The sequence below is a fragment of the Lytechinus variegatus genome, chromosome 2, assembly GCF_018143015.1.
Source record: "Lytechinus variegatus isolate NC3 chromosome 2, Lvar_3.0, whole genome shotgun sequence".
NCBI lineage: Eukaryota > Metazoa > Echinodermata > Echinoidea > Temnopleuroida > Toxopneustidae > Lytechinus > Lytechinus variegatus.
Genome location: NC_054741.1, coordinates 34,876,010 through 34,882,226, shown reverse-complemented (window position 1 = coordinate 34,882,226; position 6,217 = coordinate 34,876,010).

The following is a 6,217-nucleotide window of genomic DNA, read 5'->3' as shown; positions in this document are numbered from 1 at the left end:
AGATACTTTATCTTGCCATATCGACTAAATAAGCTTATTATGTCCGCATGGCGAGATACGTTATCCTGCTAAGTCAGTCCACTTATAAAAAGTTATATGTCAACAGTCAACATGACGAGATATTGTATCTTGCCAAGTCGACTTAAATATGTTACATGTCAACATGGCGATTCATCGGGATTCTTGCCGGGACTTGTACACTTCATATCTCGCCATGTGGACATATCGACTTGACAAGATAGAATATATCGCTATGTCGAAATAATAAGCTTATTAATTTCTTAGGCGGCGGAAGCGGGGGGGGGGGGGGGCTTTCCCCCTAGATTTTTAGTTGAGAACCTTTTTTTGGTCGTCAATATCTTTTCTACGTCCCCCCTCCCTAAATTGAGGTAGACCACCCTAGAATATTTTTGCCCCCCCCCTAATTTTGGTTGATAACCTTTTTTTTTCCTTGTCAAAATATTTTGGTGGTCCATCCTAAAATTTTGGTTGATTTGCTTGTCAATTTTTTACCTGTGTCCATCCCAAAGTTTCAGGTGGATCCCCCTAAATGTTTTGCCCTCGGCCGCCAATGATTAATTAAGACATGGTAAGATAAAGTACCACGCCATGTCGTCACGTTAAGGCATTTTCACAATTAATATTTTCATCATTATCTGGGGCAATTGTCTGGAGAGTAAATTTCCGGGGGGGTAACAGTCCCCGGCGGTAAAAAATATGGGGATAATATTTTCCTTGAAGTAGTTGTCAGGGGGTGATTGCCCTAATTGGGTTATTGTTATAGAACCCATGCAGGCGCGGATCCAGGATTTCGTGGGGAGGGAGGGGAGCAAATTTGACCTGATGTTTGGCGCCCATGTGTACTTTTCGAAAAATGGCGCCTACTCCCTCCCGGTCAGACTAACTTAAATTATCTTATAATCACATTTAAAAAAAAATAAAGATCACTTTTTAATGTGTTCTTGAAAAAATCCATGAATACATAAATACCAAAAGGTAGGGGGACACAGGGGCGGTTCCAGCCTTCGCCAATAGGGGGGTGGGGCGGAATTTGTTTCAGCCATATTTTTCCCGATCGGCAGCTCGAATATAATTTTTGTTTGTTTCTTTGAAGGGGTAGTCCTTATTAGTCACTTCTTGGCTTTATTCTCATAAATTAATATATAATATCATAATCCTCATTTATATGATGCGAGCGCGAAGCGCGAGCTAATTTTTGGGGAAATTTTATGTATTTTTTCCTAAAAGTTGAACTGATTCTGGGCAATGTTTGTTATCCTGAAAAAGACATGTATGCAACTTAATAATTACTACGAACGCAAAGCGCGAGGGGAAATGAACTGATGAAAAAGATACCTGTTAAATTTGATTTAACAATCAAATAGTGCGAGCGCGAAGCGCGAGCTGAATCTCTTCGAAATTTTCACCCAAAGAAAGGGAATTCTAAACACTTTTTATTAACTCAAGCAGAATAGGTATATGAGAAAACAATTAAATCAAGCGCGAAGCGCGAGCGGAAAATTTCTAGATTTAGTCCCATAATATTTATTGAACGAGACACTCTATTCATGATTTGTAAATCCTAAAAATATGAGTATTAATAATACGAGCGCAAAGCGCGAGCAAAAAAATATATATACGTTTTGAACTGGTACCTGTTGAAAAGGTACCTGTTAAGGACTGCTTGCACTTAGCCATGAAGGCGTCACATATTTCAACAATCAAAAAATGCGAGCGCGAAGCGCGAGCTGAACATTTTTGAACTTTAAAAAAAAGAATGGAAAATTACAATCAGTTTTTGTAATCGTGAACAGGATAGCTACGTAATTTAACGATTGATGCGAGCGCGAAGCGCAAGCAGAAAAAATAGATTTAGACCTAAAAGGGGGCCACTCTGTTCATGTTTTGTAAATCATCAGAAGGATGAGTAATATGGGGTCTTCCTACATTAATAATGCGAGCACAAAGCGCGAGCAGAAAATTTTTGATATTGTGATCTGAAACTGGATAATGATTTAAATAAGAGAACAAGTTGGGTATCTGAATAAACATGCGCGAGCGTGTTTCATATTTAGACCTAGAATCTAGGCATTCTAAATACAACTTTAATCATGAAATACATGAAACTTTGATAGTCCGATCTGAAAAAAAGAGTCAATTTCAGCTTTATATTTCTAGCACTTTGTAGAAAAATTGTAAGGTGGATATGGATCGCACTTAAAAAAGAGCTGATATTATTATTACTTTGAGTTTTGACATAGGACCGGGACATCCTTACGACATGCCATCATATGAAAATGATGACTATCTTCCTATTCATCTTGCTAAGCGCGAGATGAAACAAAGGGACAATTTAATTATTAAATTGATATCATATTTATCAATGCCTAATGAGGGCACGAAATCTGATGATATCATGGCATAAAAACTGGACATTTCACTTTTGTGATTATGAATAGGATGCATCAGTTAATATATTTTTAACCATTAATGCGAGCGCAAGTCGCGACCTATAATTTTTGATAAACTGTCATGAAAAGGGGATTTTAAGTAGTTTGTTGTATAAACTATATTGAAACATTTATATAACTCGCCAATCAAAATGCGAGCGTGCAGCACGCTAGCTGATGCGTCTTAACAATCAGACAAGAAAAGGGATATTTTGAAAACTTTATGGAATACACACACGAAAATATAGGTACATGATAAATCAAAAATTTGCGAGCGCGTAGCGCAAGCAGCAAATGTTAACATTCAAACCATAAAATTGACATTGTTACAGAGCACTTTTAAAAACCAATTTGTAAATTACGCAAAATAATGAAAGTTCGATTTCCGAGGTGAAATATATATGTGTTGTATATTGACTTCCAAACTTGATATTCGAACTACATATTGAACAAGATATGTAAATCACCTAATAGGCAATGCGAGCGCGAAGCGCGAGCGAAAGTTTTATATAGTTGCACGAAAGATTCTTTTTATTTTCCAAGTCTTCCCCTCATTTTATTTCATGCCTTCGTCGTCCTTCTTTTAGTTTTCTCCTCTCTTTTTCCTCCTTTTTCCTTCTTTCTTTCCTTTTTTTTCTTTTTTTGCTCCGCCAAGGGGGGGGGGGGAGCTCGGCCCCCTGGATCCGCCTATGGGGACAAGGGGCGGTAAAAGATGACAAGCAAAAAAAAAGGGTTATCACCGCCAAAGTAAGGTCATCTCGTCCCAAAATACATGTTTTATTTCGATTTAGAATAATGTATTTCTATGATTATAAAAGACCAAAATAGTAGGGGGACATTTTATATTGTGTCCCCCGACTATTTTGAGTAGATGGGACACGTCCCCCCCCCTTTCCCCCTGGGATTTCCGCCCATGATGTAATATCAATGGGAGCGCGAAGCACGAGTGATTTTGGGGGGTTTCAATTTGGTTTAACTTCTCACCAGATTAGGCCCTACTAGAATATTGTGAACCGGAGCTGTAGTTTCTGTACTGTTGTTTTAGTATACCCTTCAATATTATTAATGATAACCTCTAGGGAATATGCAATCTCGACTAATTATCCTCATCAGTGGCGTATTTATTCAGCATGGGTGCAGGGGGGGGGGGGGCGAGGGCACCAAGATATAAAAATAGATGAAATGGGGGGGTAGACGTTAAAGAAAATCTGAGATTTTATTCTTCAAAACACATTGAGGTATCTCACAAGGCCTAAATAAATGAGAACCCGAAGCGCGATCTGATTTTTTCCCCCTGTATTTTATCTTGAAAGCCTAAGTCAGGGGCGGACCCAGCTTCAGCCAATGGGGGAGGGGCCATTTTTTACCCATATTTTCCCCGATCGGCCGCTCAAAGTTGATTTGTCCAAGTGCCGTAATGAGCCAACAATTTCGAGGGGGCTCGATATGGCGTATCGCATAAAATTAATAAGAAGTTGGCAGTGAGCGAAGCGAGCAAGCAAATATGTTGACACTTTTATTACAAAAATACAAGGTTGTGATAGTATTATAGATTTTGACATAATATTTGGAAAATAATAGTATATTTCATCCTAATATTCCTTTCATTTCTCTCTATTTTTTCTTAGCGTTGATTCTCTCTTTTTTGTTGGGGGGAGGGGGCAAACGCCCATGTCCTAACAGTCATTTCCTAGATTTGCTTTATAAGCAACATAAATGTGTTATAATCTCATAAGCCATATGCAAGCTAAAAATTAAATTTCATGTATATTGTCCTAAAAATTTAACATTCTGGGCAATGTTTGTGAACCTGAACAGGACGCGTATGTAGCTAGATAATTACCACGAGCGCGAAGCGCGAGCAGAAATGTTACATATTATGGCCTGGTCGAAAAGTTAGCCATTAAGACGATACATATTTTAACGATTAAACTTAACATTTTTGATATTCCAACCTAAAAAGAGGAGATTTCAAATCCCCCAATGGGACATTCGACATTCATTTCCATCTCTCTCTTTCTTATCTTTCTTCCCATCTTTCCCTTTTTTTAATATCATTCTCTTCCTATTTTTTCTTTTCCCCCTTTTCCTTTCTTTTCTTTTCTTTCTTTTCCCTCTTCCCCTTTTTTCTCTTTCCCCCATTACTTATCCCTCTTTCTTTTTCTTTCCTTTCCCCTTTTTCCCCTTTTAATCTTTTTTCTTCTCTCCCTCCCCCTTCCACTCTCTCTCCCTCTTTATTCTCTTCTTTTCCCCTCTTCCTCTATCTCTCCTTTTTCTTATCTTTCTTCCCATCTTCCTCTCTATTTAAATATTCTTCTCTTCCTTCCTCCTTTTTTTTCTTTTTCCTCCTTTTCCTTTCTCCTTTCTTTTCTTGTCTTCCTTTTCCCTCCTCTCTTTTTTCTCTTCTTTCCCCCTGTTCTTCTCCCTTTTTCTTTGTCTTTCCTTTCCCCCTCTTACTCTCTTTTCTATTATCTTCTTTTCCCATCTTCCTCTCTCTTTTTATTCTCTCCTTTTCCCCTCTCCCCCTCTTTTTTGAGCTGGGGGGGGGGGGGGTGGGGGTGAGGCAGTTCCCCCTCGCCCCCATGGATCCGCACCTGATAGAACCCTATGGTCTTGTATCATTTGACCTTTGGACCTCTCGATGACATTTGATATATCTGATCATAATTTTACACGCACTGCGGACTATCGGACCCGCGGTCTATCGGACCCGCGGTCTATCGGACCCGCGGTCTATCGGACCCGCGGTCTATCGGACCCGCGGACTATCGGACCCGCGGTCTATCGGACCCGCGGTCTATCGGGATGTCCCCTGGACGAACTACTATATCGACAGGCAGCTATACCGCGCCGCCCCTCCCCCCATTAGGACTTGAATTGTGACTTTGTGATATAACACTCTTTTAATCTGCGCATATTCTCTTTATCTTCTTTTTCCATTCATTTTACTTTTCGCCCCTGAATGGCATAATTGATTGGAATCACTGGATTATATTCAACAAACATTTTTAGGAGTGTAAAAGAGTGTCATTTTGCTTCGATCCTATATCTATAATGCCTATATAACGACACACCTTAGAATAAAGAGCATCTTTTTTTCAACGAAGATGACTATTACAGGGGCGGATCCAGCCTTCGCCAATAGGGGGGGGGGGGGCGGAATTTTTTTTCAGCCATATTTTCGCCGATCGGCCACTCGAATATGATATCTGCCGGGATTTTTGGTTTCTTTAAAGGGGTAGTCCTATTAGTCACTTCTTAGCTTTATTCTTATGAATAAACATAAATATATAATACAATAATCATTAGTAATATAATGCGAGCGCGAAGCGCGAGCTATTTTTTTTGGGGAATCTTATGTACTTTTTTCTAAAAGTTTTGAACATTCTGGGCAATCCTGAAAAAAGATGTGTATGCAAGTGAATAAATATTACAAACGTGAAGCGCGAGCAGAAATGAAAAAGGTACTGTTAAGGACTTGCTTGCAGTTAGCCATGAAGATGTTACATATTTCAAAAAATCAAATAATGCGAGCGCGAAGCGCGAGCTGAAATTCTTTGACATGTTTACCTAAGGAATGGAAATTCTAAGCACTTTTGTAACTTAACAGAATAGGTATATAACTAAACGACTGGTGCGAGCGCGAAGCGTGAGCAAAAAATTTCGTGATTTAGACCTACTGAACGAGACACTTCAAGTTTTGTAAATCATGAAAAGGATGAGGAAGTGGGGATCTTCCTTACATTAATATTGTGAGTGCAGAGCGC